General features: G+C 44.9%; 1 pseudogene; it reads right to left on the bottom strand.

Moving 5' to 3' along the window:
- LOC123090065 (kinesin-like protein KIN-14O) overlaps positions 1-25,429 on the bottom strand; it is a 41,335-nt pseudogene extending 15,906 nt beyond the window's left edge.
- Between the last annotated feature and the right edge of the window lie 278 nt (positions 25,430-25,707).

Here is a 25,707-nt window from a genome sequence, read left to right as displayed (position 1 = left end):
GCTGGAAGAGTCTTGGAACAGATCAGGGCACTGCTCTGAGCAGCGGGAGACCAAAACTCCGCTGTGTCCCAATCACGAAATAGAATCCACAACAGATCAGTAAGGGCAGACACCGTTCAATAAGGTAAGACACCGTTCAGTCGGCACATAGTCCTGGGTTGCCTTTGCGATGTGAAGATCGTGATGACCACCGAGATTGGCACCTGGGAAGAGCTCATGGAGAGTATGATCGTGAGTACGCCTGTGACAACCACCGTCGAGCGCCTTCACCCCTTCCGATGGACGGGTCATACGCGCCCTGGTGGTATGATGATAGGCGTCTGTATGGAAATGACCACAGAGTTCCAGTCGACCCAAGAGATCCTGTCTTCGACGCAAGATCACTCCTTGTTCAGGGTTTGGTAGACCAGAATAGAGCATATAGAGAGGGGCTTGATTGAGATAGGCCCAATGGAAGCAGGGTTCACATTTTTGGCCCCGAGTATTTCAGAAGAGCCATCAGAGCAGCTGAGATCCCTCACAACTTCAGATTGGCAACTGGCGTTAGTAAGTTCACATGAGAATCAAAGCCCGACAATTGCCTTGAAGACTACCTAGTGGTTGTACACATTGGTAGCGGCATCGATGAGGTGTCCATGAACCACTTCCCTCTAATGCTTGAAGGTTTTGCCAGGGCCTGGCTGAATCAGCTGGCCCCTAGGAGCATTTTGAGTTTGGATTAGTTAGCCCGAGTGTTTACTAGAATAGTTGAGGGCACCTACAAGAGACCTGATGGTGTGCCGGAATTGTAGCATTGCGTGCAGAAACCAAATGAAACCTTGAGAGATTATATCCAGAGATGGATCACTCTGCACCACACAGTGGAGAACATGTTGGACCACCAAGCAGTATTTGCCTTTAAGGAAGGCGTTCACTACAGAGAGCTCAATCTAAAGTTCAGTCGGACCGGAGATATGTCTCTGGCTCAGATGATGGAGATTGCCACAAAGTACGCTAACGGCAAAGAAGAAGACCGACTCCAAAGTGGTAAGAACAGACTAGTCACCCAGGACACCGGAGGAGGAAATTCCAGTCGGAAGTAGAAGCGAAAGGCTGAGGCAGCAGGCCCTGCCGAGGCAGCAGTGTTGAATCAAGGAAAGTTCAAGGGCAAGCCCAAAGGGCCTTGGATTCTTAAGAAAGTGAAGGACCAAGAAGGAAATGATGTGATGGATTTACCGTGTCATATTCACACCAAGAAGGATGAGAAGGGGAACCTGATTCTCCCCAAGCATACGACTCGACAATGTCGACTCCTAATCAAGAGCTTCCGAGAAAGCCGACCCAGTGAAAAGGACAAAGAGTCTGATAAGGAGGAAAACAAAGATGATAATGGTGGCTACCCCAATGTCAATGACACCTTGGTGATTTTTGCTAATCTCGAGAGCAAAAGTCGACTGAAGGTCATTAACAGAGAGGTGAACATGGTTGCACCGACAACACCAAATTATTTGAAGTGGTCAAAAACCCCTATTACATTCAGGTAGTCCGACCACCCGCCACGCGTTGCTACCCATAGGCGGAAAGCGCTGGTGGTCGACCCATTCATTGGGGGCACCCGACTGACCAAGGTCTTGATGGATGGTGGCAGTGGTCTGAATATCCTATACGCTGACGCCCTCAAAGGAATGGGCATTCCGATGTCCAAGCTCAGCGAGAGCAACATGTGATTCCACGGAGTCATCCCAGGAAAGAAAGATGACTCACTTGGTCAGATAACTCTTGACATGGTTTTCAGCGATGAGAAGAATTACCGCAAGGAAAAGTTGACGTTTGAGGTTGTGAATTTCCAGAGTGCCTATCATGCTATTTTGGGCAGACCTGCCTATGCTAGCTTCATGTATCGACCGTGTTTTGTGTACCTCAAGATGAAGATGCCTAGCCCCAAAGGCGTGATTATGGTCTCCGGTAACCGTCAAAGAGCAGAAGACTATGTTTAGGATGGTGCAAAGATAGAAGATGGCAGCAGTGGAGTTTCAAGAGTATCAAAACACTGCAGATCTGAGTGATTTTCTGCGTGCCAAGAGGCCTGCCTCGGAGTCCGCATTTTAGTCAGCCGGCGAGACCAAGCCAGTCCACATTCACCCGACCGACCCAATGCTACTCCGACCCATATCTCAACGACACTCGACAGCAAATAGGAAGAAGCGCTCATCCAGTTCCTCCGTGAGAACTGGGACATCTTTCCATGGAAGCCATCTGACATGTCAGGTGTACCCAGGAGACTGGCTGAGCACTGTTTGTGAGTCTACCCAAAGGAAAAACCCGTTAAGGAACATCTCTATCGATACGCCACGGAGAAAAGAAAGGAGATTGGCGACGAGGTGGCTCGGCTTCTGGCTGCTGAGTTCATCCATGAGATATACCAATGTCGTTATGGTCCCCAAGAAAGATAAATCACTTGGATGTGTATTGACTTCAAGCACATCAATTGGGCCTGCCCGAAAGATCATTTTCCTCTACCCCGTATCGACCAGATAGTCGACTCAACTGTGGGATGTGAGTGACTGTCCTTTTTGGATGCTTATTTCGGGTATCATCAGATCTGACTGTGTGGACCCGACGAGATAAAGACAGCTTTGATCACCCCGTTTGGGTGTTTTTGCTATGTTACTATGCCCTTTGGCCTCAAGAATGTTGGTGCCACATTCATGCGCATTATTCAGAAGTGCCAGCTCACTCAAATCAGTCGGAATGTGGAAGCATACATGGATGACATAGTGGTTAAGTCATGCAAAGGTTCCAACCTGCTGGCTGACCTCGCCGAAACCTTTGCGAACTTAAGATGATATGATATCAAGCTCAATCCATCAAAGTGCATATTGGGAGTTCCCAGCAGAAAGTTACTCCGTTTTCTCATTTTCGAACAAGGAATCGACGCGAATCCAGAGAAGATTGGCACAATCCTCCGAATGAAGCGCCCAGTGCATGTGCACGATGTCCAGAAGCTTACTTGTTGTTTAGCCGCATTGATTCGATGCATCTCACACCTCGGTGAAAAGGCACTGCCTCTTTACCGACTGATGAAGAAGGCTGACAAGTTCGAGTGGAATGACGAAGCCGAAGCAGCATTTGAAGAGCTTAAAACCCTACTCTCCACCCAGCTGGTGCTTACTGCTCCAGTCAGCAAGGAGCCTTTATTGCTTTACATTGCAGCCACAGGACAAGTTCACAGTGCTCACGGTTGAGCGGGAAGAAGAAGGCAAAGCCTTCAAAGTCCAGTGCCCTGTGTATTACATCTCAGAAGTCTTAACCCCGTCCAAGCAGAGATACCCTCATTATCAGAAGCTTGTTTATGGGATTTACCTCATCACGAAGAAGGTTGCACACTATTTCCCTGATCATTCAGTTTCAGTCGTCAGCGATGCTCCATTGTCAGAAATACTGAATAACAGAGATGCAACTGGTCGAGTGGCAAAATGGGTGATTGAACTCCTTCCTTTAGATATCAAGCTTGAGGCAAAGAAGGCCATCAAGTCTCAGGCATTTGTAGATTTCCTCACAGAGTGGGTAGAACGACAACAGCCGACTCAGATTCAGTCGGAACATTGGACCATGTTCTTTGATGGGTCCAAGATGTTGAATGGCTCTGGTGCAGTAGTGGTTTTGGTGTCCCCACGAGGAGACAAGCTCAGTTATGTCCTCCAAATCCACTTTGATTCTTCAAACAATGAAGCTGAGTATGAGGCACTATTGTATGGGTTGCGTATGGCCATTTCACTCGGCGTCTGGCGCTTAAGGGTCTACAGCGGCTCAGACTTAGTGGTTAATCAAGTAATGAAGGAATGGAACGTCAGGAGTCCAGCAATGACCGGTCATTGCAATGCAGTGAGAAAGCTGGAGAAGAATTTTGAGGGGTTAGAGCGCACCACATACCGCAAATCAAGAATCAAGCTGCTGATGATCTGCTGAAGATAGGTTCCACTCGGAAACCTATCCCCAACAACGTGTTCTTTGGAGCATCTCCCCACCCCGTCAGTACAAGTAGATCCCTTCAGGGAAGATCCCTTGCAATCAATAAGTTCAACCCGACTGAGATTGAGGTTCCAGCTGTGGCCGACTTGATCATGGAAGTCTTGGTGGTCACGCCAGATTGGATGGTACCGTACGTCGCGTACATTCTTAGGCAGGAGCTCCCAGAGGACGAGGATGAAGCTTGCCAGATAGTCCGTCGATCCAGAGCCTTCACCGTGATAAAATGATAGCTCTACAGAGAAAGTGTCACAGGAGTGGCTCAACGCTGCCTCACACTGGAAGAAGGTCGAATGATCCTAAATGATATCCACTCGGGGACCTGTGGTCACCATGCATCCTCTCAGATCATCATGTCCAAAGCATACCAAGCGGGATTCTATTGGCCTCTAGCAAATGAGATGGCAAAAGAGATAGTCGACAAGTGCGCAGGTTCCCAGTTCTACTCCAACATGTCCCACAAGCTTGTGTCTGCCTTGAAGACTATTCCACTCGTCTGGCCATTTGCAGTCTGGGGATTGGATATGGTTTGACCCTTCAAGGCCGGCAGAAGTGGTTTCACCCATTTTCTTGTAGCAGTCGACAATTTCACTAAGTGGATCGAAGCCAAGCCCATCAAAACCTTGATGCAAGCACCACCGTCAGTTTAATCAAGGAGTTGATATTCAGATATGGAGTTCCTCACAGCATTATCACAGATAACGGCTCCAACTTTCATTCTAATGAGTTCAAGGTGTTCTGTGCGTCCCAAGGTGCTCGGATCGACTATGCGTCAGTCACACACCCGCAGTCGAATGGACAAGCAGAAAGGATGAATGGTTCGATCCATCAAGGGTTAAAACCCGGCTGATGCGCGACCTCAAGCACGCTGCTGGAGCTTGGGTGACTGAGTTACCATCCGTCTTATGGGGGCTGAGAACGCTGCCGAACCGGTCGACTGACCGAACCCCTTTCTTCCTAGTGTACGCACCGAGGCTGTGCTTCCGAGTGACTTGTTGTATAATGCCCCCGAGTGGAACTGTTCTCAAAACCTGAAGCGGAGTAGGCACATGAAGACGCCATTGATCTCCTGGAAGAGGAACGCGAGATGGCTTTGATTCAGTCGACCATCTATCAGCAAGATCTGCGTCGATTCCATGCGCGAAATGTCAGAGGTCGAGCAGTCCAGGAAGGAGACTTGTGCTCAGAGTGGATCTGAAACGGCCTCACAACCTTGCTCCGGCCTGGGAAGGTCCCTTCATCATCACCAAGGTTCTTCACAACGGAGCATACCACATCTACAACGTAGCCAAGAATATGGACGAGCCACACGCATGGAACGCAGAGCTGCTTCGTCCTTTCTATACCTAAAATCACTTGACCCGATGAGTTGTAATAAGAGTACTTCAGTTTGCTTACCAAAGACAAGGTTTTTATAGTATCTTAATGATTGATTCCCCATAATCATTTGTGTGTGAATCCCCCAGTGGGTGGCTTAGCCGCGAACCTGATTCGCCTAAGTTAAAAAACACTCCGAGTGGAGAGCAATCCTCCCATTCGGAGGCTTAGCAACGACTCTGAACTCACCTAAGTTAAAAACATTTCGAGTGGAGAGAAATCCTCCCACTCGGAGACTTAGCTGCAACCCCGAACTCGCCTAAGATAAAAAACATTCCGAGTGGATCGCAATCCTCCCACTCGGAGGCTTAGCTGTGACCCCGAACTTGCCTAAATTAAAAACATTCCGAGTGGAGAGCAATCCTCCCACTCGGAGGCATAGCTGCGACCCCGTACTCTCCTAAGTTAAAAACATTCCGAGTGGAGAGCAATCCTCCCACTCGGGGGCTTACCGGCGACCCCGTATTCTCCTAAGTTAAAAGCATACCGAGTGGAGAGCAATCCTCCCACTCGGGGGCTTAGAGGCGACCCCGTACTCACCTAAGTTAAAAACATTCCGAGTGGAGAGCAATCCTACTACTCGGGGGCTTAGCGGTGACCCCGTATTCGCCTAAGTTAAAAACATTCCAAGTGGAGAGCAGTCCTCCCACTCGGGGGCTTAGCGGTGACCCCGTATTCGCCTAAGTTAAAAACATTCCGAGTGGAGAGCAATCCTCCCACTCGGGGGCTTAGCTGCGACCCCGTACTCACCTAAGTCAAACACTTCGAGTGGAGAGCAAACCTCCCACTCAGAGGCTTAGCTGCGACCCTGTACTCGCCTAAGTTGCAAAGATCCTTTGAGCTACATCACAAGTACAACATACGCTCCATCCCAATCCGCAAGGAAGATGAGGTGTCGACTGAACACCACGTCTGAGCTGCACCACAAGTAGAATGTACGCTCCATCCCGATCCGCAAGGACGACAAGGTGTTGACTGAGCACATCGCCAGACCCATTCGACGAAAGGTGAAAAGATCAAGTTCACTCGGAATCGAAAGACATTCAAAAGCGATAAAGGCAAAAGCCATGGTATTCAAAGAAAACCAAGTTCAGATAAATCCCACAAAAGTTCAAAACCACAACGGGCAGAAGTACTCAAGCATCAAGCCTGAAAGAGTTTACGGTTACATAACCACTCAACATTCTAAGGCAAATAAAGGTGGGGCATAATATTTGTTCACTCGGCAGGAGGAGGACTTGTTGGATTGCAAAAGCTGTCAAGGTCGATGTTGTCTGAGATGCGAGTGGTGGCATCAAGGAAGGTGTCCATAAAGGACTGGAAGTTGAGCTTCTTAGTGTTGGCAACCTTGAGAGCCGCCAGCTTGTCTTCTCTGACATCCTTGTAGTGCACTCAGACCAATGACAGAGCGACATCAGCGCCACAATGAGAAGATGACTTATTCCATTCTTGCACTCGACTAGGGATTTGATTCAGTCGAGTCATCAGAGACTCAAGATCCTGTGAGAGTTGCGTCCGAGGCCAGAGTTCAGCATCAATCCGCATCATTGATGCCTTTGACGAGCGAGATAATCCACAGCACTGTCCAGGAGAGACTCCAACTGCGGCACATTCATTGCAACGTCATCTTTGACAGGAGAGTTTATGGGATCAAGACCTGTCTCGACCCACCCAGTTTCTGCTTCGAAGTCTAGACAAAGTTCTGCATAGTCAGAAAAGCAGTGAGTCAATAGTTTAACAAGACGTGGCAGTCGACATCAACAAATCGGTCGAACAAGAGGAAATACATTTAAGCTTCAAGACCAACTTTGTAGCAAGCTGCCCCAGATAAGACTCCAATTCGCCCTTCTTAGCCTTGAGACTTCCAACTTCATCAGTCAATCTTTCCTTGTCCTTCAGTCGCGCAACCTCCTGGTTGGCTTCAGAAATAGCAGTCTTCAACTTGGAGTTCTCCCCTTCCAACTTGTTGACTGAGGCCAACTTCTTGTCCACAAGTGCCATATTCTCTCGTGCCTCCTTCTGGGCAGCGGCAAGATCTTGATCCTTCTTCTCTAGAGCCTGCTTCATTTCCTCTAAAGAAATAACATTCTTCAGACGAGCTTGGAGTTGAAGGTTTTCACTATGCACATATGTTCGAGTGGAGTTGGTTCAAAGAGACTAAAAGAAAAGAGAGAGAGAGAGAGAGAGAAAGTCATAAGGTGGACAGTCGATGAATGGTTACTGCTACCTCTTGAGCACTGCGTTGAATTTCCCCGAAGAGGAGAGGATGATGCAGCAAAGTAGCGTAAGTATTTCCCTCAGTTTTTGAGAACCAAGGTATCAATCCAGTAGGAGACCATGCACAAGTCCCTCATACCTACACAAAACGATAGCTCCTCGCAACCAACGCGATTAGAGGTTGTCAATCCCTTCATGATCACTTACGAGAGTGAGATCTGATAGAGATGATAAATAATATTTTTGGTATTTTGGTATATAGATGCAAAGTGAAAAGTAAAAGGAGAAGTAAAAACAAAGCAAGTAATAAAGTAATGGAGATTGATATGATGAGAATAGACTCGGGGGCCATAGGTTTCACTAGTGGCTTCTCTCAAGAGCATAGATATCTTACGGTGGGTGAACAAATTACTGTTGAGCAATTGACAGAATTGAGCATAATTATGAGTATATCTAGGTATGATCATGTATATAGGCATCACGTCCAAGACAAGTAGATCGAAACGATTCTGCATCTACTACTATTACTTCACTCATCGACCGCTATCCAGCATGCATCTAGAGTATTAAGTTAAAAACAGAGTAACACCTTAAGCAAGATGACATGATGTAGAGGGATAAATTCATGCAATATGATAAAAAACCCATCTTCTTATCCTCGATGGCAACAATACAATACGTGCCTTGTTGCCCCTTCTGTCACTGGGAAAGGACACCGCAAGATTGAACCCAAAGCTAAACACTTCTCCCATTGCAAGAACTACCAATCTAGTTGGCCAAACCAAACGGATAATTCGAAGAGACTTGCAAAGATAACTCAATCATACATAAAAGAATTCAGAGAAGATTCGAATATTATTCATAGATAAGCTGGATCATAAACCCACAATTCCACGGTCTCAACAAACACACCGCAAAAATAAGATTACATCGAATAAATCTCCATGAGAGAGGGGGAGAACATTGTAGTGAGATCCAAAAAGAGAGAAGAAGCCATCTAGCTAGTAGCTATGGACCCGAAGGTCTGAAGTAAACTACTCACACTTCATTGGAGGGGCTATGGTGTTGATGTAGAAGCCCTCCATGGTGCATGCCCCCTCCGGCGGAGCTCCGAAATAGGCCCCAAGATGGGATCTCGTGGATACAGAAGGTTGCGGCGGTGGAATTAGGTTTTTGGCTCCTGTTCCGATCGTTTGGGGGTACGTAGGTATATATAGGAGGAAGGAGTACGTCGGTGGAGCAACAGGGGGCCACGAGGCAGGGGGCGCGCCCTAGGGGGGGCACGCCCCCCACCCTCGTGACCGCCTCTGTTATTTCTTGGAGTAGGGTCCAAGTCTCCTGGATCACGTTCGGTGAGAAAATCACGTTCCCGAAGGTTTCATTCCATTTCGACTCCGTTTGATATTCCGTTTCTTCGAAACACTGAAATAGGCACAAAAACAGCAATTCTGGGCTGGGCCTCCGGTTAATAGGTTAGTCCCAAAATTTTTATAAAATTGGAAAATAAAGCCCAATATAGTCCAAAACAGTAGATAAAGTAGCATGGAGCAATCAAAAATTATAGATACGTTTGAGATGTATCAGGCATCCCCAAGCTTAATTCCTGCTCGTCCTCGAGTAGGTAAATGATAAAAAAAGAATTTTTGATGTGGAGTGATACTTTTGCATAATTTCAATGTAAATCCTCTTAATTGTGATATGAATATTTAGAACCGAAAGATTCAAGACAAAAGTTCATATTGACATAAAAATAATAATACTTCAAGCATACTAACTAAGCAATTATGTCATCTCAAAATAACATGGCCAAAGAAAGTTATCCCTACAAAATCATATGTTCTGGCTATGCTCCATCTTCCCCACACAAAATATTTAAATCCTGCACGACCCCGATGACAAGCCAAGCAATTGTTTCATACTTTAACATTTTCAAAACTTTTTCAATCTTCACGCAATACATGAGCGTGAGCCATGGATATAGGACTATATGTGGAATAGAATGGTGGTGGTGGAGAAGACAAAAAGAGGGAAGATAGTCTCACATCAACTAGGCGTATCAACGGGCTATGGAGATGACCATCAATATATATCAATGTGAGTGAGTAGGGATTGCCATGCAACGGATGCACTAGAGCTATAAGTATATGAAAGCTCTACAAAAGAAACTAAGTGGGTGTGCATCTAACTCGCTTTCTCACGAAGACCTAGGGCATTTTGAGGAAGCCCATCATTGGAATATACAAGCCAAGTTCTATAATGAAAAATTCCCACTAGTATATGAAAGTGACAAAATGAGAGACTCTCTATCATGAAGATCTTGGTGCTACTTTGAAGCACAAGTGTGGTAAAAGGATAGTAACATTGTCCCTTCTCTCTTTTTCTCTCATTTTTTTATTTGGACCTTTTTTATGGCGTCTTTTTTTCATCTTTCTCTTTTTTTCGTCCGGAATCTCGTCCCAACTTATGGGCGAATCATAGTCTCCATCATCCTTTCCTCACTTGGGACAATGCTCTAATAATGATGATCATCACACTTTTATTTTTCTCACAACTCATCAATTACAACTCGATACTTAGAACAAAGTATGACTCTATATGAATGCCTCTGGCGGTGTACCGGGATATGCAATGAATAATGAGTGACATGTATGAAAGAATTATGAACGGTGGCTTTGCCACAAATACGATGTCAACTACATGATCATGCTAGCAATATGACAATGATGGAGCGTGTCATAATAAATGGAAAGGTGGAAAGTTGCATGGCAATATATCTCGGAATGGCTATGGAAATGCCATGATAGGTAGGTATGGTGGCTGTTTTGAGGAAGATATATGGTGGGTGTATGATACCGGCGAAAAGTGCGCGGTATTAGAGAGGCTAGCAATGGTCGAAGGATGGGAAAAAGTGTGTATAATCCATGGACTCAACATTAGTCGTAAAGAACTCATATACTTGTTGCAAAAATCTAGAAGTTATCAAAGCAAAGTATTACGCGCATGCTCCTAGGGGGATAGATTGGTAGGAAAAGACCATCGCTCGTCCCCGACCGCCACTCATAAGGAAGACAATCAATAAATAAATCATGCTCCGAATTCATCACATAACGATTCACCATACATGCATGCTACGGGAATCACAAACTTCAACACAATTATTCTTTAAATTCGCAACTACTCAACTAGCATGACTCTAATATCACCATCTTCATGTCTCAAAACAATTATCAAGCATCAAACTTTTCGTAGTATTCAACGCACTCAAAAGAAAGATTCACATATCTTGAATACCAAGTATATTAACATTAAGCAAATTACCATGCTATTAATGACTCTCAAAATAATCTAAGTGAATCATGAGAGATCAATAGTTTCTTTAAAACAAATCCACCACCATTCTCTAAAAGATCTAAGTGAAGCATTAGAGCAAAAATTATCATGCTCAAAAGATATAAGTGAAGCAATATGAGCAAAACTATCAAGCCCAAAAGATATAAGTGAAGCACATAGAGTATTCTATCAAATTCCAGTTCATGCACGGCTCTCTAAAAAGGTGTGTACAGCAAGGATGATTGTGGTAAACTAACAAGCAAAGACGTAAATAATACAAGATGCTCCAAGCAAAACACAATCATGTGGTGAATAAAAAATATAGCTCCAAGTAAATTACCGATGGAAGTAGACGAAAGAGGGGATGCCTTCCGGGGCATCCCCAAGCTTTGAATTTTTGGTGTCCTTGGATTATCTTGGGGGTGCCATGGACATCCCCAAGCTTAAGCTCTTTCCACTCCTTGTTCCATAATCCATCAAAAGAATTCACCCAAAACATGAAAACTTCACAACACAAAACTCAATAGAAATCTCGTGAGCTCCGTTAGAGAAAGAAAACAAAAAATTACTTAAAGGTACTGTAATGAACTCATTATTTATTTATATTGGTGTTAAACCTACTGTATTCCAACTTCTCTATGGATTATAAACTATTTTACTAGCCATAGATTCATCAAAATAAGCAAACAACACACGCAAAACAGAATCTGTCAAAAACAGAACAGTCTGTAGTAATCTGTAACTAGCGCAAATTTCTGGAACTCTAAAAATCCTACTAAAATTTGAAGTCCTGGAAAATTTGTCTATTGAACAGAATAAAAAAGAATCAACGCAAAATGATGTTTCTGTGATTGAAAAAAATTATATTCGTGCCTGCAAAGTTTCTGTTTTTCAGAAGAATCAAATCGACTATCATCGTAGGTTATCCTATAGGTTCTACTTGGCACAAACACTAATTAAAAGATAAAACCACATCTAAACAGAGGCTAGATGGATTATTTATTCCAAAACAGAAGCAAAAACAAAAAACAAAAATAAAATTGGGTTTCCTCCCAACCAGCGCTGTCGTTTAACGCCCCTAGCTAGGCATAGAAGCAAGGATAGATCTAGGTAGTGTCATCTTTGGTAGGCAATCCATAATTGGCTCTCATGATAGATTCATATGATAATTTTATTTTGTTTCTAGCAAAGTGTTCCATGCCCTTCTTTAAGGGAAATTGGAATCTAATATTCCCTTCCTTCAAAGCAATAATTGCACCAATCGTTCTAAGGAAGGGTCTACCAAGAATAATAGGACATGAAGGATTGCAATTTAGAGAGCAATCATCAAAGAACGATAAAATCTACGGTCACATAATTCCTATTTGCAACAATAAGAACATCATTAATTCTTCCCATAGGCTTTTTAATAGTGGAATCCGCAAGATGCAAGTTTAGAGAGCAATCATCAAAGTCACGGAAATCTAGCAAATCACACAAAGTTTTGGGAATAGTGGAGACACTAGCACCCAAATCACACAAAGCACGAAAATCATAATCTTTAATGTTAATTTTAATAGTAGGTTCCCGCTCATAATAGAGTTTTCTAGGGATAGAAACTTTCAACTCAAGTTTTTCTTCATAAGATTGCATCAAGGCATCAACAATGTGTTCGGTAAAGGCCTTATTTTGACTATAAGCATGAGGAGAATCTAGCACGGATTGCAACAAGGAAATACAACCAATTAAAGAGAAATTTTCATAATTAAATTCCTTGAGATCCAAAATAGTGGGTTTAGCAACATCTAGGTTTTTATTTCTTTCAATCCCACTTTTACCAATTTCATCATCAAGATCTAGAAACTCCGAACTCTTAGAGTGCCTTCCAGGTAAAGGAAGATCATATTCAGTTTCATCAAGATTCATATTGCAAAACAAAGATTTAATGGGGGACACATCAATAACTTTTAGATCTTCATCTTGATTTTCATAGGAATTGGAAGAACACGCTTTAATGAAGGCATCTATGGAAGCACACATCCTAGCGGTTCTTTCTTTGCACTCATCAATGGAAATTCTCATGGATTTGAGAGACTCATTGATATAATGCTTAGGAGGAATAGATCTAAGCTTTAAAGAATCAATTTCAAGAGAAATTGTATCAACGTTCCTAGACAAATCATCAACTTTAAGCAATTTCTCTTCAAGCAAAGCATTAAAATTCTTTTGTGAATTCACAAACTCTTTAACACTACTCTCAAATTCAGAGGGCATATTATTAAAATTTCCATAAGAGTTGTTGTAGGAATTTCCATAATTATTAGAAGGATTACTAGGATAAGGCCTAGGATTAAAATTCCCTCTGTTCGCGTTATTTCGAAAACTATTTCTACCAAAAAAATTCACATCCATAGATTAATTATTATTCTCAATCAAAGTAGACAAGGGCATATCATTGGGATCAAGAGAAGTATTTTTAGTAGCAAACATCTTCATAAGTTCATCCATCTTTTCACTCAAAACATTGATTTCTTCTATAGCATGCACTTTTTTACTAGAACATCTTTCGGTGTGCCATTGAGAATAATTAGCCATAATATTATCAAGCAATTTTGTTGCATCTCCTAACGTAAATTCCATAAACGTGCCTCCCGAGGCCAACTCTAAAAGATTTCTAGAAGCAAAATTCAATCCGGCATAAAAATTTTGTATGGTCATCCATAAATTCAAACCATGAGTAGGGAAATTGCGAAGCATCAATTTCATTCTTTCCCAAGATTGGGCAACATGCTCATGATCAAGTTGTTTAAAATTCATAATATCATTCCTAAGAGTGATGACCTTAGAGGGAGGAAAATACTTAGAGATAAAAGCATCTTTGCACTTGTTCCAAGAATCAATACTATTTTTAGGCAAAGACGAAAACCAAACTTTAGCACGATCTCTAAGTGAAAACGGAAATAACTTCAATTTGACAAAATTGTTATCCGTATCTTTCTTCTTTTGCATATCACACAAATCAAGAAAGTTGTTTAGATGAGTAGCGGCATCTTCACTAGGAAGGCCGGCAAATTGATCTTTCATAACAAGATTCAACAAAGCAGTATTGATTTCACAAGACTCATCATTACTAAGAGGAGCAACTGGAGTACTAAGGAAATCATTATTATTGGTATTCGAGAAGTCACACAATTTGGTATTATCTTGCGCCATGGCAACAAGTAATCGAACACACAAGCAAACAGAAAGGCAAACGGGAAAGGAAAACGGGAAAAAGAAGAGGAGATTGGGAAAGAGAGGGCGAATAAAACGGCAAGGGTGAAGTGGGGGAGAGGAAAACGAGAGGCAAATGGAAAATAATGTAATGCGAGAGATAGGGATTGTGATGGGTACTTGGTATGCTTGACTTGCTCTTGCGTGAGCCTCCCCGGCAACGGCGCCAAAAATTCTTCTTGCTACCTCTTGACCACTGTGTTGGATTTCCCCGAAGAGGAGAGGATGATGCTGCAAAGTAGCGTAAGTATTTCCCTCAGTTTTTGAGAACCAAGGTATCAATCCAGTAGGAGACCATGCACAAGTCCCTCGTACCTACACAAAACGATAGCTCCTCGCAACCAACGCGATTAGGGGTTGTCAATCCCTTCACGGTCACTTATGAGAGTGAGATCTGATAGAGATGATAAATAATATTTTTGGTATTTTTGGTATATAGATGCGAAGTGAAAAGTAAAAGGCAAAGTAAAAACAAAGCAAGTAATAAAGTAATGGAGATTGATATGATGAGAATAGACCCGGGGGCCATAGGTTTCACTAGTGGCTTCTCTCAAGAGCATAGATATTCTACGGTGGGTGAACAAATTACTGTTGAGCAATTGACAGAATTGAGCATAATTATGAGTATATCTAGGTATGATCATGTATATAGGCATCACGTCCAAGACAAGTAGATTGAAACGATTCTGCATCTACTACTATTACTCCACTCATTGACCACTATCCAGCATCCATCTAGAATATTAAGTTAAAAACAGAGTAACGCCATAAGCAAGATGACATGATGTAGATGGATAAATTCATGCAACATGATAAAAACCCCATCTTGTTATCCTTGATGGCAACAATAAAATATGTGCCTTGCTGCCCCTTTTGTCACTGGGAAAGGACACCGCAAGATTGAACCCAAAGCTAAACACTTCTCCCATTGCAAGAACTACCAATGGAGTTGGCCAAACCAAATGGATAATTCGATCATACAGAAAAGAATCAGAGAAGATTCAAATATTATTCATAGATAAGCTGGATCGTAGAATATATACCGACTTTGTTACTTCTTGGAGTAGGGTCGAAGTCTCCTGGATCACGTTCGCTGAGAAAATCACGTTCCCGAAGGTTTCATTCCATTTGGACTCCGTTTGATATTCCGTTTCTTCGAAACACTACAATAGGCAAAAAACAGCAATTCTGGGCTGGGCCTCCGGTTAATAGGTTAGTCCCCAAAATAATATAAAAGTGGAAAATAAAGCCCAATATAGTCCAAAACAGTAGATAAAGTAGCATGGAGCAATCAAAAATTATAGGTACATTGGAGACGTATCAGTTACCTCCCAAGGTAGCTGTTTCGTCCTGAGCATTCTTGAGGTTCTTCTTGGCCAGTTCCAAATCAAGGTTGAGACTGATCTGCTTCTTCCAAGTTCAGAAAATTGGGCTCCAAGATAATAAGACATCTGCAGTCAGCAAACAAGATATGTTAGTCAATGGAAACAAAAGTCAATCACAGCGAAAGTTACTCTAAGACTACCGGTGAATCAAACATTCAACAGTAGGTCGGGGACTACACCTAGTGGGTGCACTTGGCGTGCCCCCACTGGTCTGGTTTTACACTCGGCATGGTATGCCCAGCATGAGTAAAAAGGAGATTCTCAAACCCCAACCGACTACTAGCAGTCGACTGCGGTCTCAGGGACTACACCCAGTGGGTGCACTCTGCTTCCCCCACTGGTTCAGAAAAACACTCGGCATGGTCTGGTCGACTCAAGTGGAAGAACTATTCAACTCTAAGTCACAAACACCCCAGTGGATGATTGGATGCGAAATGCAGACCCATGATAGATGCACATAAAAGGTTCCAAAACGCTCATCCAAGTACACAGTATGGACAATGAAGCAACAGTCACAACTATCACTACTCAAAAGACCAGTCGGAAACCAAGTAACCTTGACGTTGGCTTGTAGAGTGGTGCTGGCGTTGTAGGCAACCTGACTAGCCTCGTGCACCACCTTCATCTGCTCCATCATGAGGTTTTCCTAGAGAAGGGCCTCCCTGGCGGCAGTCGGCGGGTCGTCTGGAGTCTCGTATGCAGCGAAAGTGATGATGGCGGTATAGGTGGCGCGGTCACAGGATCTGAAGCATGGAGTTGTGCGGACGCAGTGGTGACCCGAGCAGTCGACCCCGAAGAACAGTCAGTCGAGAGTGGATTGGCAAAGGTAACATTGGCCTGAGCCGGATCTACGGTTCGCTGGACCACCGTCTCTGGAGCCGATGTCGACTGAGGCACCTGACCCTCAGCCGTCCTACCGCTTGAGGCCCTGCCCCTCCTTCTCCTCTCTCTCAGAGGCACTTCTTCTTCATCATTCGGAAGCTCAATGACGTCCTGCGGAGCTGCAACAAAAAGCAACCTTAAGAGTTCAATCAACCAACAACCCAGTCTGCAGAATAAATTCAAGTTGGAAAGAGTGTACCAGCTTTGGAAGTGGCCGCGTCATCAGCCTCCTCATCACCTAGGGCCTTGTCAACGTCCATGGAAGTCGCAGAAGTTGCAGCGCTGATAAAGTTCATAATCCACTTGGTCAGAGCAGAATTATGAGTTGGTAGAAGAAAACGCAGAAAGATAGAGCACTCACCCAGAGGAAACATGAACGTCCATCTTGATCTTGGGCAAGGTCTTCCGACGCTTCGAAGGGGCGACCTTGGTTTGCTTGGCGACCTTCTTCGTCGGCTCTAGAATCGAAGTCCGAGTGCGCATGTATGCTTGGGTACTTGGAGCCACGGTCTTGCCGCACCCGCCCGCCAGATCTTGGAGTTGCTTGTATCGAAGCTCTGAGCGAGGTGGTGAGTCGACTACCTCTTCGTCGTCCGACTCATCACTATCTTCCTCGTGGGCATCTTCTAGAGATTGCCACTCGCCGCTCTCTTCTGCGTTGTCCTCTCTTTCCTGGTCTTGCGGTCTTGTTCACCATTGGGCATTGAGTACATCTTGGTATAAACCTACAAGACAACAAGTTAATCAAATATTAGTTGGATTCAGAAACAGTTGCAAAACAGATTGAAGTACACTCGGTAGCGAAGATCAGACCTTGTCTGGCTGGTTGTTGGTGTCGAATGGATCGACTCTCCTGGTTCCCCCGGGGTTATCCTTGTTTCCTGTAATGTCCTTCAGCCACAGGTCCACCATCTCATCCGTGAACCCGAGCGGTGTCGTTGGCTCCCGAGTATATCCACATCGAGTGGTCACGAGCTTGGAGCGGCTGGATGCGTCGACTGAGAAACACCTCCAACAAATCCATGCCAGTTACACCCTGACGGACCAACTGGACCTCCTTCTCCACCAACATGTTCGTTTCCACCCTCTTCGCAGCGGTCACTTTTAGTGAAGAAGGTTGCTGGGCGCGATCTAGGGAAAAAGGGGGGAGACCGGTCGACTGACCAGGAGTTGCAATATCCTGGCAATAGAACTAGGTCAATTGCCAACCTTTGACTGACTCAGGAAGTGTCACGGGAGGGAAAGAACTCCTCTTCCTCATCTGTATCCCTAGACCCCCGCACATCGGGATCACGTGCGTCCTCTTGTCACTTGAATTTGCCTTCTTCACAGCCTGGGAGCAAACTATGAAGATGTGTTTGAAGAGACCCCAGTGCGGTCGACAGCCCAAAAAGTTCTCACACATGGACACACGCAGCGAGATACGTGATGGTGTTGGGAGAAAAGTGGTGTAGCTGAGCACCGAAAAAGTTCAAGAAGCCCCAGAAAAAGGAATGTGGAGGAAGAGAAAAACCATGATCAACATGGGTAGCAAGCAGGACATACTCACCCGACCATGGCTGAGGCTCCGTCTCCCCCTCCGGCAACCTCTCGGACCCGAAAACAATCAAACCGAAGGTGGCCAACTCGTCCAGATCCTCTTGTCGGGGCAAAGATTGGATCCAATCGCCCTGGATCCAGCCTGGCGGCAGAGCAGACCTCGACGACGACCCCAATTTGTATTCTTGAATTTCGTCGTGCCTGTCGCCTTTTTCGCTCGCTCCAGCGCCGCCGTCTTCTCTTTCACCATGGTGGCGAGCGGCGAGAAGCAGAGAAATAAGAAGGGGATTGAGGGCGCACAGTGCAAACGCCTCGGCCCTGACGCCTTTTAAGGACCAACTTTTGAGTGGCTGACGTGTGGGCCCGAGCAACCCTGTCAAATCCCGCAATAGTCGCACGCCGGGTACATGGCGAAAAGGGTGGCGCGGAAATTGAGGCGCCCCTGTCTATCCGTCCCACTTACTACGGCGCACTCCGCCACACACGCTTCCCCAAAATTTTGAATCCCGTAAGATCCGGGATACGCAGTAACCAATCGCGCCAAAGATTTCGCATCAAAGTAACACTCGAGCCAGCATAAGTACACTCGACAACTTCTGAATCGATCAAGGAGACAAAGACGAAGCCGAAGTCTCGTCGTGGGCCTCCAATCTAGCATGGACACTTGTGAAGCACAAGAGCCAAGGCACGACCAACTTCCACCTTCTTTCCACTCAGACCTGGATCCATTCAGGGGCTAATCACGATGCCATGGACCTAGGGTAGGGTCATAGGCCTGACCTATAGGCCATACCCAAGGTCGCTACCCTGGAAGCAAAGACATTCAAAGAACAACAGAGAGTACAAATCAAAGCCGTCGAGTGTAATCCACTCGACCAGTCATCTCACTCGGGATCCCTCCCTACTGATACCACTCGACCAAGACCAAACCATTCGACTATACGAGAAACAACTTGACATATAGAAGACTAGGAGTCACTCAGGACAGCAACGATCGGACATTTACTCCGTAGCCTTAAAGGTCATTAAATACACTTTATAGTTGGCTTTACCAGTAATGCCCTATCTTAATGTACATTGAACCCCTGTAACGGAGGTGGCTGGGGTCCTGACTCACTCTATATAAGCCACCCCCCACCCCCCCCCCCGCCTTTGGGACAAGGGTTCACACCCCCTGTAACACACACATCCATATTCCAGTCGACCGCCTCAGGGCACCGAGATGTAGGGCTTTTACCTCCTCCAAGAGGGGCCTGAACTCGTAAAACTCGTGTGTACATCATTGTCGTAGCAAGGGCCTTGCCTCCTCATATGTACCCCCTATTCTTACTATTAGACTTAGTACCACGACCTTACCACTACATACTGCACAAGCTGAAACTCTGTCTAGACCAACCCACCAATGTGATCGGCTTGAAACATTGTTGACATTTGTCCAGGATGTCGACCGGGATCGCCGCCCTCTGCAGTACCACTGGTTGGCTTTCTTGAGGTCCGTACTGCGACATCAGTAAGCCCCTCGACTTGGATAGAACCACTTGTGGTTGCTAGAATGCTGAGGTTACTGAAAAACACAAAAAAAAGTGCATTTGTTGCACTTTTAGAATTGAAGGCAATATACTACGAGTCTTAAAAAACGTCTTATATTTTATTACAGAGGGAATACTAATTTACAAGTGCATTGATGGGTCTTACCAAGTTGTATTGCCTTCCATGGACCTGAAGAGAGGTTGTTGCCTTGGCGCCAACAAGTCCCTGAGACTTCCCATGTAGACCTCAAGCATCATGTATCCTCCCAAGGCATGAAGTATCTTGAGCATCATGAGAAAACAGTTCCTGGATCGCTCGAGGCACAAGGCCAAGGTTATCCCTAGTTCCTTCCTGCAAGCAGTTAGCAGTTTCAAAGCATATTTCAGATATTGCCTTGAACTCAATCAATTGAGCTCAAGCACCAACTGACCATTGTATAGGTCCTCCTCCCAGTTTGGCCAAAAGCAAGGATGCAGACGTTGTGCCCGTCAAGTGAAGATCGGAGGATTGGCCTCACCTAATTTTTTTTAGAAATGGAGGCATGCCCCTAGCCTCTGCATCATGATGATGCATGCAGCCATTTTATTAAAAATCCATGAAGTATCGTCATAATAGTCTTATAGCTCGCAAACGGAGCAGAGCAAAGTAAAAAGGAAAATTTCATGCTGACAAAGGCAACTGATACGGTAATATGAAGGATAAGCTCCCTAGACTACTATCCTATTATGCGAGCGCCATCCGAACCGGTTGAATATAACCCGAGCTACCATCTCCCATTGGTTGCACCCAGTAACCAAAGGCTCCCTGGAGTCCGTAGGAGTGAGTAAGGACCACGTATGGATCCAACTTCTGGCTCTGAAGATGACCTGCAAGAAAGTGAAAGTGTGTTGTCTGTTAAAAATCATATCATTCATGCGGTTCTATATAGCCCATAATAGCGCACATATTCCAATCCGAATACAAGCCGCAGTAATCTGTTCAACCCCAGCTGACCACGTCCCAAACAACAACGCAATGTCGACTGGAGGATTAATGTTGAAAGCTATATGAATCGTTCTCCAAAGTAACTTCGCAAGTGGGCATTCAAGAAATAAGGGTTGTATTGTTTCATCATGATCACAAAAACAACACCGCGAACTTCCTAACCATCTCCTTTTGATTAAGTTGTCCTTTGTGAGTATCACTTGCTTGTGGATGAACCACATAAAGATTTTAATATGCAAAGGAACCTTAACCCTCCACATGTACAATGATCTTGAGATTGGGCCAGAATTAATCAAATCCATATAGAGTGATTTCATCGTAAAAATTCCATTCTTAGTTAACTTCCATTGTGTCAAATCCGGTTGGTCGGAGAGTTGAACTTCTATCATTCTCCGAACCAAATGCATCCAGGCAGTCCATCTCTCACCAACTAACACACGTCGGAACTGAATGCTCAAGGGAATAGTTTGAAGGACTGTGCCTACATAATCCTCCCTACGTTGCACAATATTATAAAGGCTGGGATATTGGACGTCCAGGTGCGTCTCTCCTAACCATGTATCCTCCCAAAATCTTGTTGACATCCCATTGCCAACCAAGAATTTGACCCTAACAACGAACAAGTCCTTCGTTCTCATAAGTCCCTTCCAGAATGGCGAGTCGGCAGTCTCATGGTAACATGGGCTAGTGTATTCGAGTGTAAATACTTATTGCGCAGGATTTGTGACCACATACCCTCCGACTCTGTCTCTAGCTTGTATAGGCATTTGCTCATAAGACATTTATTCTTAATTTCTAAGTTCTCAATACTGAGATCCCCTTGGTCTTTAGGTCGGCAAAGAATATCCCATCGCGCGAGACGGTATTTCCTCTTGGCCTCATCAGACTGCCAGAAGAACCGAGATCTAAAGAAATCAAGTCGCTTCTGAACCCCTCGGAATTTGGAAGAACGAAAGTAGAAACATCGGCATACTAGTCAGTACCGAGTTAATTAGGACTAGCCGACCTCCATATGACATAAGCTTGCCCTTCCAGCAGCTAAGTTTTTTTCAATTCATTCTTCAATACACTTCGATTCTTTATTGGATAACTTATGATGGTGAATCGGTATACCCAAGTAACTAAATGGTAAAGCACCTAATTCACATCCGAACAATTGTCTATAAGTGTGTTCCTCGTCTTTGGCCTTCCCAAAGCTAAACAACTCGCTCTTATGAAAATTAATTTTTAAGCCAGACAATTGTTCGAAGAGAGATAAGATAAGTTTCATATTACGTGCCTTAGCCATGTCATGTTCCATGAATAGGATAGTGTCATCAGCATACTGTTGAATGGATACCCCTCCATCGACTAGATGAGGAACTAACCCCTCTACACGGCCATGCTGCTTGGGAATGCCAATAATGACAGCCAACATATCTGCCACAATATTAAACAGAAGAGGAGACATGGAATCCCCTTGTCTCAACCCCTTATGTGTCTAAAAGTAATGACCGATATCATCGTTCACCTTGATTCTCACACTACCCTTCTGGACTTGGGTATCCACTTGGTTCCTCTAGGCTTCACTAAAACCTTTCATGTGCATTGCCTACTGAAGAAAAGGACACTTTAATTTATCATACGCCTTCTCAAAATCCACTTGGAAGATAACCCCATCCAGTTTCTTCGAATGAATCTCATGAAGCATTTCATGCAGAACGGCCACCCTTTCTAGTATGTGTCGCCCCGACATGAACGCTGTCTAGCTTGATTGGATCACTGAATGAGAAATTTGTGTCAATCTATTGGTTCCAACCTTTGTGAAAATTTTGAAACTCACATTCAGCAGACATATGGGTCGGAATTGTTTGATTTGAACTGCCTCATCATTCTTTTGTAACAGCACTATCGTGCCGAAGTTAAGATGAAACAGCTCTAAATGGCCGTTGAAAAAATCGTGAAACATAGGCATAAGATCATCTTTAACAAAATGCCAACATTTCTTATATAATTCAAGTGGAAACCCATCTGGTCCTTGTGCTTTATTCGGTTTGATTTGTGATATTGCCTGAATAACCTCTTTTTCAGTAAACGGTGCAGAGAGAATATCATTCTCCGCTGCGTGTAATTGAGGTACATCATCAATCACAGATTTATCTAGTGTCACCGTACTTTTATTCGCGTGTGCAAAAAGTTGTTTATTGTAATTAGAGATATACGCTTTCAAATTTTCATGCCCCACTATTGTCCCCTCGTCCTGTTCAAGCTGTATGATTTTCTTCTTCCTATGTCTACCATTTGCAACCATATGGAAGAATTGTGTATTGTCGTCCCCTTGGACAACCTTAAGCGTTTTAGCACGCAATGCCCACTTGAGCTCCTCCTCTCTCAAGAGATCTCATAGACCTTGCTCATCCTCGGACTTGGATCTTTGCTCATTAACCGTAAGAACAGTGTCTTCAGCCTTTAAGCCTAGTGCCTCAATTAATTGAGTAAGATGCTCTTTTTCTTGTTTGTAAATCCCACTCTCATTTCTGGCCCAACCTCTCAAAAACTGTCGGAGATGTCTAGTTTTATTTTGCCGTCTCCCAATTTGCGCCCTTCCACTAACCGGCTTAGCCCATTCGCGTGCAATGATCTCCAAAAATCGTTCTCTCTCGATCCAGCTTTGTTTGAAGGAGAAGGCATTTTTATTTCCCACATGGGTAGCCTCACCCGAGTCTAATACAAGTGGTGTGTAATCTGAGATCGCTCTCTGCATCTCATGGACCGATACCGAAGGATACTTTTCTTCCCACTCCACACTAGCAAGTACCCTACCCAACTTTTCATAAGTCGGAATGGGTAACAAGTTGGCCCATGTAAATTGTCTACCAGTGAGTTCTATTGCTCTCAAATTAAGACTCTCGATAATCATGTTAAACATCATAGACCAACGTCCATCAAAATTGTAATTGTTCTTTTCATCTCTCCTCCTGATTATATTAACCCCCCCCCCCGACTAGTTTTGGCAGATTCTCATCTCATGGAACACATCATATGCATCATCAACAGTTACACTTGAAGATGATAGATAAGAAGTGAAAATGTAGTGAGGCAAGATCAATCGAGAAGCTACCTTGCGCTGACTCCTGGTCAAACACTAGATCAACACTGAAATCTTTCTTGATCCCCACTGCTTGAACTGCGATGTTCTCTTGTTCGACAGTAACAGGTGATTTGATCTTGATGTTGCTGGTTGAGATTAACAGCCAGACTCGGCAGAACACCATGATACTTCCTGAATTTATCCAAATTCAGCTTCTTAGAGTCTCAAGGAATACTAACTCTAAATCTATGCTGGGGAGAACAACAAGTGCTATTTAGTTCTAGGATCAAAGGAGGTACCTTTCAGGTCTATGAACTTGTCCAGCGCCTCATGTCTTGTCCGGCTGAGATGCCTCTGCCTCGATCTCAGAGCATAAATCTCTTCTGAAACACCACCGAGCCGAAAGAATTATTTGGTGGTTTCTGCTTGGGCGCTGATCTCCACTGGCGTGCTAGCCCAAATTTGGGTCGGTCGCATCCACGCTGTACGATGCAAGGCATCCCGTCCGCCATCTTCCCTGCTTCGTTCCCCCACCCATCGTTTGAAGCGATTAAGAGAAAAAATCCCCTCACCCCATAAATCGAGCCACCATGCCCCACCCACCCCACGACCACCTACCCCGCACCATGCAGGTCACCGCCCCCACCGTGGGTCAGAGTTCGCTGTCGCCGCATCTCCACCCCCCAATCACCTCGTCTCCCCCATGTCCATGCCCTGCAACCACGCACCTCCTCCTCCCCCCCTAATCCTACGCATGCTTCTAGCGCAGTGCCGGACAACTCGTCGGCGGCAGCCCGACGACGCCCCCATGGTCGCAACTCTGAATGTGGTGCCAAAAAACTAGAACATGGTGGAAGCAAAAACAATGACAAGATCCATCTAAAATAGAACATGGTGGAAGCAAAAAAGTAGACTCAGCTGGAGATTCAGTGTTCGATTGTAGCAAAAAAACTAGACTAGTTCCAGCAGAAAAAACAATGATTGTGGCAAAAAACTAGACTAATTTTAGCAAAAAAATAATGGCTCCAGCAAAAATAACGCGCCAGCAGTGACGGGGAATCTGGTTCCAGCACACTGCCCACCACTCATCTCTCGCAGTTCCGCCTGGTTCGCGGCTTGAAGCTATTCCAAACCACGCTTGCAGCTCGCCGACACGTGCTTGCAGCATCTTGCGTGCCCGCGTCTGCCATCCAGCAAAAACCATGGATGCTTCCAGCAAAATCCATGGTTGCTTCCAGCGTCTGCCAGGGTCGGCTATAGCAAACTGCCACCGCCGTCCCCACACCCGCCATGGCCGGTCGAGGTTGCATCTTCTTGAGCACCGGTGGTGCCCCTCCCCCCATGCCGCTGGTCGAGGTCATTGTAGCTCCAGCAGCCGACAGTTGCTGCATCCATTGCTGCTAGTTCCAGCATCCCATTCACCGTCGGTCCCCACCTCCCCGTCGCAGCACCGTTGTCATTCGTGGGTGTCGTCGTTGCTGCCGCTTGAATTGTATTGAGAGAGAGAGAGAACAGGCGGTGGGGAACAAAGTGGGTGGGGGATGAAAATGGATCACGTGAAGAGATAAGATAGGTGGCCAGCGGTGGTCAAAAATCTTCTGCATGGGTCCCACATGCTAGCGCCTCGCGCGACGAAGCGACCGGCCGAAACCCGGCCGATCCATCGGAGGGAAACATTTCCCTTTTTGTTTCGGTGAATCGTCACATGAATGGACTTAATAAACAGCAGGAGAGTGTGGTGGACTCAACCTTGTAGCGTTGAGATTTCCTTCTCATGCCAAGGTACGATTCCACTGTTGGGGAGATCTGGGCTCAGGTTCTACTGTGGCAGCACTACATTCACATGCCCCTCCATGTCCTCCTTCTCCATGCAAAGAAACTAGGAGATTCTTCTTCCTTCCTTCCTCAGAGAAGCTTCATCTGCTTCATACTTAGAGAAGAACTGGAAAAGGAATTAGAGTATCAGCACTATCTTTGTGAAGGAATATGAAACAACTCCTTACAAGCAAAGAATGACAAGAGTAGAGGGAATATATTCCAAACACCTTTGCAATGATTGGCCCTGTGCGGGCATGAAGACATCAAATATGTGTGGAGTACTTCAAAGGGAATCTACCCAGCTAAAGAACAGAA

Source organism: Triticum aestivum, chromosome 4B (assembly GCF_018294505.1).
Source record: "Triticum aestivum cultivar Chinese Spring chromosome 4B, IWGSC CS RefSeq v2.1, whole genome shotgun sequence".
NCBI lineage: Eukaryota > Viridiplantae > Streptophyta > Magnoliopsida > Poales > Poaceae > Triticum > Triticum aestivum.
This window is presented reverse-complemented; position numbering and strand designations above follow the sequence as displayed.